At 38.4% G+C, this 9,934-nt stretch overlaps 2 pseudogenes; both read right to left on the bottom strand.

Annotated features, from left to right (window-relative positions):
• Positions 1–395: 395 nt before the first annotated feature.
• LOC147290557 (soyasaponin III rhamnosyltransferase pseudogene) lies at positions 396–2,076 on the bottom strand (annotated as a pseudogene).
• Positions 2,077–7,324: 5,248 nt separating this feature from the next.
• Positions 7,325–8,955, bottom strand: LOC147290556 (putative UDP-rhamnose:rhamnosyltransferase 1 pseudogene; annotated as a pseudogene).
• Positions 8,956–9,934: the final 979 nt, after the last annotated feature.

Genomic DNA, 9,934 nt, shown 5'->3' with positions numbered 1-9,934 from the left:
TGTTGTTCATCATTCTGGGATCCTCCTGAGGAAGAGCTACTGTCGCGAAAGATGGTAGTCATGATGACTTGTGTGAAGGAAGAGCTTAGCACTTGTGGTGATGAACACAACGGCTGAAGTCGATCTTCCCACAGACGGCGCCAATCTGTTGATGCAAATTCTCGTAAGGTAGATGCAACAACTTAGAATAGCTGATCTGGCTGATGGCATTCCTCTGACAGTATTGAATTTCTTTCCAAAGTAATGTCATTCCAGTATGGCAGTATCAACTTTAGAAAGAACACATCCTTGAATAAATGAAACTATATATTATAGCATTAATTAATTTGGTCGACCGACATCGTTAGTAAATGTCAAATTCATTGTGAGATCTACAACCATCAACAACTCTGTATTAACTATTAAGCCACAAGGCCCACCACAATGTCAGAAACACATGATGATAATAATGCAGTACAATAGCGTAGATACAAGACTGGTAATAAGTAATAACCCATATTCCAGCATCTCTTACCATGAAGCTAGAGATATTCACTTCTAAAATGCTCTGAAATTTATTTCTAGATTATTAATCCATTAGGATGCCCTAGGATTACCCATTTGTAACATTATTTTTAAGATAATGGACAAATGCACCAATGTAGTGGTCTTGGTGTAGCTTCTGATCACTAAAAACTGCTGCAGCTTTCCTTGCATTGCTTCTCAGCTCCTCTCCTTCCTCTGCCACCATTGCATGTCTCAGTGTTTTGGCTATCTCATCTTTACTAAACGACCCATCTTCCCTGCGTTTCACCTCAACAGCCAGACCCTTCTCCACCAAAAGCCTTGCATTCAGAGGTTGATCAATAATGAATGGCAACACAACAAGGCAATGCCCAAATTGCAGAGTCTCAATCACAGAGCCCCACCCAGAGTGAAACAGAGAGCCCCCAATTGATGGGTGCCCCAAAATCTCCAACTGGGGCACCCATCCCATCCAAACAAGCCCTTTCCCTGATGTCCTCTCAGCAAAACCCAGAGGCAGAGCATCAGCATCACTATCAGCCCAAATGGGTTTTCTGAGTGCCCAAAGAAAAGGCAGTTGTGATAGTTCCAGCCCATGAGCTATCTCATAAACTTGCTCTTTGCTGAGCTTGCACTCACTCCCAAACCCCACAAACACAACTGACCTGGCCTTTTGCTTATCAAGCCACTCAAAGAACACATTATTCACATTATCTCCTGACCCATCATCAGTTGTGATTTCCCTTTTTACCCCTGGAGGAGGAAGCAACCCAGTGGGAATCACAGGCTTCCCAGTAATTTTCTTGTACACCTCCAAGTAGTCTCCTTCAACTTCATTGCAAGTGCGGATTGCTAATGCTTGACTTGATGATACAATCTTGGCAAGCCTTGCAGCCCCACTTATTCCACTACTATTATTTGCTCCAAAAAACCCTTGGGGCACATAAATGGCCTCATACTCTTTGAATGCAACCAAAGAAGGAAAAGTGACCCACTCCGGCTGAGACGTCAGGCTCACCGGAGAGGGCAGAGCGTGGTGGCGATTAGTACCCAAGAGATTTTCCGGCGGGCCAAAGAAGACACTGCTGGCAGCGGAGAATGGAGAGAAGTAAGCAAGTGGTACATGATACTCTTTGGCAATGTCAGCTGCCCAATAAGCAGCGAAGTCGGATATAATCCAATCGGGCTGTTGATCCGCAATGAACTGCTTGATGGGTTGTTGCAGGAGATCATAGGCAAGAAATAAGTTGCCGGTTTTTTCGAAGGGTACGTCGACTGTGGCCTCGGCGCCTTCGGGCAAGAAGTTAGGGGCCAAAGTGGAAGGGAATGGAATGGACACTAGGTGTATGAAGGATTGCAAGTCAGGTGGGATTTTTGGGAGCCTTTGTATGTTTTTTGGGGTGGATATGAAGGAGACATGGACTTTGAATTTTGCCAAGGCTATGGAGAGTTGAAAGAAAGGGTTCATATGGCCGAAGGCTGACCATGGAAGCACGACAACATGAAGATGATCATCTTTTGCCATTTTTGCTATGTTGTTATCGATCTGCTGGAATTAATTAATGGGGTTGGTTCGCAATTGCAATGTCGATCCAGTCGATGTGCATGGAGGATTATGTATATAAGTGCTGCGCGTGAAATTCCACGTACGAGAGATTTTTATAGGGTCTTCAACTCTCCACGTTACTAGATCGATCACCACCTACCTAATCGTACGTCAAAGGGGTTGGTTTGAGTAATTAATTAATGAGTTGAACATGCACTAGACTTACCAGACAGATTTTAAACATGCATGCACTAGATTTTAAAATGCAACCCTTCTCAATCATTCACCATGCATGGAGATCATGTACGGTATGCATATATGTGTGTATGAACAAAGTTGTAGTACGTAGCCATTTTTGAGTAAGCAATGGGAAAATTAATTGTGAAAACCTCGTTCAATTCAAAAGTTTAAGAGAGAGAGAGAGAGAGAGTCTAATTAAAGAGCGATTTGGTTTTGTCTTGTTTACAATTGTTTCAATCTTAACCATATAATATAAATTCAAGAATTTATTTCATTCACACTTAAAAAGTGTTACAAATTCATTTTATATTTTATTTTATATTTTTGAATAATAAATAGATGGCTAAATTAAAGGCCAAACATAAATAATCTGAGAATCTGAATCCTCTTGAGAATGCATGTTTTTGAATGATTGAATTAATTTGCATAAAATATCTTCTTGTGTATCTTTCGTATACTTTTGCATTGCTCTAAAATAGGCAAAAGCTATAATGAAAGCATTTTATTGACATAAACGCTCTAAAACATATATACGTACCATTAATTAGTGCTTACATTTTTATTATATTGTTTATATATTTATCAGATTTAACTATTTTCTAATATGAATATATGAAAGGACCCTATTCTAGGAACTGACTTATGCTTTTAAGTCTTTTTTCCAATAAATTATTTTACTTTGTTTTTCACTTTTTAAAAGGCTTTTTCTTGAGAGGGAAATAAACCAAATTAAGCATGTCTTTTTTCTTCTTTTGTTGGTAGGGACTAGGGGTGTGTTTCGGCCGGATCGGATCGGAAATAGGGTGTTCTAATTCCAATCCAAAAAATTTTGGAATGGAATTTATGTTCCAATTTCCATTCCAAAAAATCGGAATTTCAACATTTCATTCCGATTCGGAATTTTCGGATTTCTCGGAATTTTCGGAATTTTTCGGAATATAACATTTTCGGAACTTTCGGATAAACATTTGAAATTTTCGAATAAAAAATCGGAATTTTCATAATATTTTTTAGAACATGTTCGGATTTTTTTTTTAGAATAATGATGAAATTAACAAACAAAAAAAATTAAAAGACAATAGATTATGATGCATTTCAATATATATTTATATTAAAATGTAATTAAAATATATGTCCAATTTAAAAAGAAAATTCAAAATATTAATTTAAATAACATTTAGAACCATACCATCCCATATCATTACCATAAAAAAAAATCTAGAAAAGAAGGGGAAAAAAAAAAAGATGCAATCTAGCAAGGTTTTCATTGCTAGATTATGTATGATATATATTGTGTATGTTTAATAGTATATATTATATATTATAACATACATAATATATATAAGAGAAATAAATGTCATTATGAATGTATAAAAGGCTTAATAGCACATATCTTAGAGGTGGAGGATTAATCTTTAGAGCTCATCCAACATTGTTAGAATAAATGTCACTAGTAGATACATGTTACTCACACACACACATATATATATATATATCATATATATATGTGTATATAAATACATGTTACTCAAATAATATATATATATATATCATGTTTGAAATTTTGAATATAATAAGTTTAAATATTTAGTAATTAGTCATTACAATTGGTGGGATATTCCAGTTGGAACAACTGTAAAATTGCCTCATATCTTCAATTCCCCTCCCTAATAAAAAAAAATAGTAATTACATGTACGGAAAAATGTGGGTGTTTGTGTTACCAACTTACCATTTATGTTATTATGATACACATATATTTATAATGTACATATGTTTATATTAATATATAGTATTAGTCATCTTTTTAAAAATATATGTTATATGTATCATACTAAATAAATGATAAAATATATAATATGGAATAAATTGGCATAATTTCAGAAATATCGGATCGGAATGCCTTCGGAACATTTCGGAATTTTTTGGATCGGAATTCGGATCGGAATCGGAATTTTCATAAACATTCCAATTTCAATCCAATTTTTTTCGGAATTTTCGGATTTCGGCATTTTCGGATTCGGCATTTTCGGATTCGGAATAAAAATGGAAATTTTCGGATAGGAATCGGTCGGATTCGGATTTTCCAATCCAAATCACACCCCTAGTAGGGACCCATATTAATTATGTGATGAAATTTTAAGGCATTAATTAAGAACATTAGGGGAAATACTTGGTCCTGAGGGCGAGGACCTGTGGTCTGAAATGTGGTTGGTCTTCAATCTTACATAATTTATGGCTAAGGTTTGATGCGTAGAGCAAATAAATTTAGAACATCCAACTTAAAAGTAATTGACAATATATATATATGTATCGAAACCCAACATTTTATATCAAACTCAAAACTAATTGACAATTAGAGGTGTAAATGAGTCGAGCCAAACTGATCAATACCATCATGCTCAAGTTTGCAGACTTGTCTAAAATAAACAAAAATTGACTTGTCCAAAATATTTCCATTCTTGTATTGTAAAACTAGCATCGTATGTTACATTATCATCATGTGTGTGTGTGTGTGTGTTTTTTATCATCATGTGTTTCTAGTGAGTTTATGATGTCTGAAATAATAATTTTATAGATTTTTTTATGGGTGAGGCTTCTTCTTAGCTTGCTCCCCGGGTTTTTGCTATTTGTAATATTCTTTGAGGAGTTGAGAGCGAGAGAAAGTAAAAGTTAAAAGAAAAGAAAGAACCATTTATGTGAAGTCTTATTTACGCCAACGTCACTTGAAAAATAAACTTTTCATATATTACCTTCTGAAACTTCAAATATCTCACTTTACCACCTGAACTTTAAACTGCGCATCGTTGCAAAATACTAGATTAATTCATCATTTTTCACCATTTAGACTAATTCTAAGTGAGTACTGAGTAGAACTCATTTGTCCATCATTCATCACCATTAACACTACTTCTAAGAACTTCAATAGATTAATTGTTAATTTGATACTAGAAAATCTAATAGTGGTCTACAATTACCTTTTTGTAGTGGTCTTAAGTAGTAGTGCAACTTTTCAATCTCCAAAAACTTCATGAAGTCTGAGGGTTCGTTTGAGGTCCCCTTTATTTGAAGTTATATTTGGTATTTGTTGATGCAAATTCTCGTGAGGTAGATGCAACAACGTAGAGATGATGACTTGGCTGATCCGAAGCCCTGCTGGATGATGATGTGAATATTGGTTGGGATCTTCCTGTAGACAAACACAAGATCAAAGGAGATGGACCGGTGTGGTACCAGCCAAACACACTCCGATAATGAAATCAGTGATGGTGTTTGATGGTAAGTGAGGAAGAACAAGAGATGAACTTGGGAGAATAGGAAGAACAAGGTAAATGTTCTTGGTTATTCTCAGCAAGTTGGATATGCTCTTGGGTGAGTGGGAATTTTGTGTAAGTGTTTCTGTGGATGGATTGATAGATCCCGTTTTGCACATATGAGTTGATATATATAAGCAAATGGAGACTTGATGAGTAAGTTACCTGCATGTGAATGAATGGTTGCCAGTGACCCACGCGCTTGGTCAGAGCTAGTTGCATGCACAGCTACTCACCTCCTCAGCATTCAATGCTGTATTGAATGCTCCATTAAATGCAAGGTTGAAAGGTTCAGGCAAACTACCTCAATAGTCATGGATGCAGACTGGGATATTCCATCTGTCAGAGGATTTGTGTCAGGTGCATTTAAGTGTGGCGGTTCACCCCATCGTGCTCTTCCTGGGAATGGCGGCGGAGAGCCGAGCCGAACCGAACAGATGTTCTTTTGCGTATGCATGAAGCCCATGTGTGATCGGATCAGATATGGGATTCCAAACCGAGCCGACCCAAAAGATAGGGGTCCCTCCGAGCCCTAACCGGCCGACGCCAGAACTCGAAAGGAGGTCACTTCAGTGCCGAGCCGAGCCGAACCGGGATGACCGTGGAATGATGGACACTCAATCACTTGGAAGATCATCGGTTCGGCTCGGACCGAACATGGAGGACCCGGTATGGAGACCCGGTCTGAGCTGGCAGAGGAAGTGCTGAGCAGTGATGATGTGGAGGTCAAAGTCTGACCGCTGGGAGGTCAAACATTGAAGTCAGGTCTGACCAGCCACGTGTCCGGCCCTGGTTGGCTGTTGGGTTGGTGTGGGTTTATCCACAAACAGTATTTAAAAGCACTTCATTCAGACACATTAAGCATTCATCTTCACTGCGTTTCAGCCCAACCGAGCCAAACCCTTCTCTACCAAAAGTCTTGCATTCAGAGGTTGATTAACACAACAAGGCAATGCCCCAATTGCAGAGTTTCAACTACCAATCCCCATCCAGAGTGAAACAAAGACGTCGCCTGTTGATGGGTGTCCCAAAATTTCCAACTGGAGGAGCGCACACATCGCATCCAAATTTGTCATTTCTCGATCTCATGTGTGTTGGGTTTATATATGTACGTGATTCTATACAAGTCATGAGTGTAGATATATACAGTTCATTTCAAATTGAGAAGATGACACAACAATCTATAAGTGTAAGTAATTGGTCCATTACTAATAGCAACAATGCCTTTTGAAATAAAACAACAATATTGGTGCATGAGCTATATTATATTGATACTTGGAAAATACTTGAAGGTGTATGAGAAAATTACTGGGAAGCCTGTGAGGCTGTGATTCCCGCTCACAGGTGATTCCCATTGGTTTGCTTCCTCCTGCAGGGGCAAAAAGGGAAATCACTACTGATGATGGGTCAGTGAAGCATGCCTATTTTGTCGTATTCAATGAGACCCTCATGAGTCACGACAGCCTCTGTAACTTATCTCAAATATGACAATTACCTTATAGAATTCGCCTTTGTTAGGAATATTCATCAATAACGCTATAATATTATTATTGAATTTCTTTCCAAAGTAATGTCATTCCAGTATGGCAGTATCAACTTTAGAAAGAACACATCCTTGAATAAATGAAACTATATATTATAGCATTAATTAATTTGGTCGACCGACATCGTTAGTAAATGTCAAATTCATTGTGAGATCTACAACCATCAACAACTCTGTATTAACTATTAAGCCACAAGGCCCACCACAATGTCAGAAACACATGATGATAATAATGCAGTACAATAGCGTAGATACAAGACTGGTAATAAGTAATAACCCATATTCCAGCATCTCTTACCATGAAGCTAGAGATATTCACTTCTAAAATGCTCTGAAATTTATTTCTAGATTATTAATCCATTAGGATGCCCTAGGATTACCCATTTGTAACATTATTTTTAAGATAATGGACAAATGCACCAATGTAGTGGTCTTGGTGTAGCTTCTGATCACTAAAAACTGCTGCAGCTTTCCTTGCATTGCTTCTCAGCTCCTCTCCTTCCTCTGCCACCATTGCATGTCTCAGTGTTTTGGCTATCTCATCTTTACTAAACGACCCATCTTCCCTGCGTTTCACCTCAACAGCCAGACCCTTCTCCACCAAAAGCCTTGCATTCAGAGGTTGATCAATAATGAATGGCAACACAACAAGGCAATGCCCAAATTGCAGAGTCTCAATCACAGAGCCCCACCCAGAGTGAAACAGAGAGCCCCCAATTGATGGGTGCCCCAAAATCTCCAACTGGGGCACCCATCCCATCCAAACAAGCCCTTTCCCTGATGTCCTCTCAGCAAAACCCAGAGGCAGAGCATCAGCATCACTATCAGCCCAAATGGGTTTTCTGAGTGCCCAAAGAAAAGGCAGTTGTGATAGTTCCAGCCCATGAGCTATCTCATAAACTTGCTCTTTGCTGAGCTTGCACTCACTCCCAAACCCCACAAACACAACTGACCTGGCCTTTTGCTTATCAAGCCACTCAAAGAACACATTATTCACATTATCTCCTGACCCATCATCAGTTGTGATTTCCCTTTTTACCCCTGGAGGAGGAAGCAACCCAGTGGGAATCACAGGCTTCCCAGTAATTTTCTTGTACACCTCCAAGTAGTCTCCTTCAACTTCATTGCAAGTGCGGATTGCTAATGCTTGACTTGATGATACAATCTTGGCAAGCCTTGCAGCCCCACTTATTCCACTACTATTATTTGCTCCAAAAAACCCTTGGGGCACATAAATGGCCTCATACTCTTTGAATGCAACCAAAGAAGGAAAAGTGACCCACTCCGGCTGAGACGTCAGGCTCACCGGAGAGGGCAGAGCGTGGTGGCGATTAGTACCCAAGAGATTTTCCGGCGGGCCAAAGAAGACACTGCTGGCAGCGGAGAATGGAGAGAAATAAACAAGTGGTACATGATACTCTTTGGCAATGTCAGCGACCCAATGAGCAGAAAAATCGGATATTACCCAATCAGGCAGTTGATCCGCAATGAAGTGCTTGATGGGTTGTTGCAGGAGATCGTAGGCGATTTGCAAGTTGTCGAGTTTTTCGAAGGGTACGTCCACGGTGGCCTCGGCGCCTTCGGGCAAGAATTCGGGGGAGAAAGCTGAAGGGAATGGAATGGGGACCATGTGTATCAAGGACTGCAAGTCAGGTGAGATTTTGGGGAGCCTTTCGATGTTTCTTGGGGTGGAAATGAAGGAGACATCAACTTTGGATTTTGCTAAGGCTATGGAGAGTTGGAAGAAAGGGATCATATGGCCGAAGGCTGAAAATGGAAGCATCACAACATGAAGATGGTCTTTTGCCATTTGTTTTTTTTTTTTTTCTTTTTGTGTTGATCGATCCCAAATTTGTTTTGTTTCCTGCAATTTGTAGATGTGCATGGAGTATATAAGTACGTGGGGCGAAATTGTTACAAGGTCACCTAATTAATCGTGAAAGGGGTTGGTATAACATTGAATGAAAGATTAATACTTTAGTGCGAAATATTTACTTTAGGCACCTGCTTTTCTTTTCTTTTTTGCCAGGACTTAGTGCCTGCTTTATATTCATTATGTGATTGTAAAGAAAAGATGAATTGTACTTTACAACAGAAGATATTCTTCTGTCCATGATATATATGACCACTCCACCCAAATCATGCATATGTTGGAACTCTGCATTTTGGTATCTCTGTAAAGATATGTTTGCCGACTACTAGTCATTCAGAGAAAATTTTTTTATGAATATGAGTCACTCACTACGTACACAGTACACAGTACACACCACACTAGTTTTTCATGGTTTTATTTGTGTTGACAAGAGAACCCAAAATAGGATCCATTGTGAAATATTCATAGTTGGCATCTTTTTTTGTTACGTGTAAAGATGCTGAGGGTTCTGAAATTTTGGAATCCTTAATTTTGAAATTCTGAAAGTTTCGGGAAATTTTCGAAGATTTTCATAACCTATCTTGTGTATCTCTTCCCTCTGTTTAATTTAGAAAAACAAAAAAACAAATCATTATGATCATAATAAAACACTTTTTTTTTTTTTTGTTAGTTAAAGGTAGTTTCTGACCAACCCATGCAAGAAAATCAAGGATGTGAGATACCCCCAATTATTATTTCACAGGCTTGAACTCACAAGGAAGAGAATTAACATCACTTTTTTTTGACAGATTTTAGAACATATAAAGCACCAAAATACTAGAATAGTAGTAACCCAAATTCCAGCATACCCACCAGAAAGTTAACACTGGAATGGTAGCTTCTAATTAGTGTGTCCTGCAATGCATGTACTCCTGTA

This window comes from Dryas octopetala, chromosome 3, assembly GCF_963921425.1.
Source record: "Dryas octopetala chromosome 3, drDryOcto1.1, whole genome shotgun sequence".
NCBI classification, from domain to species: Eukaryota; Viridiplantae; Streptophyta; class Magnoliopsida; order Rosales; family Rosaceae; genus Dryas; species Dryas octopetala.
Note: the sequence above shows the minus strand (reverse complement) of the source record. Positions and strands in the feature narration are given on the sequence as shown.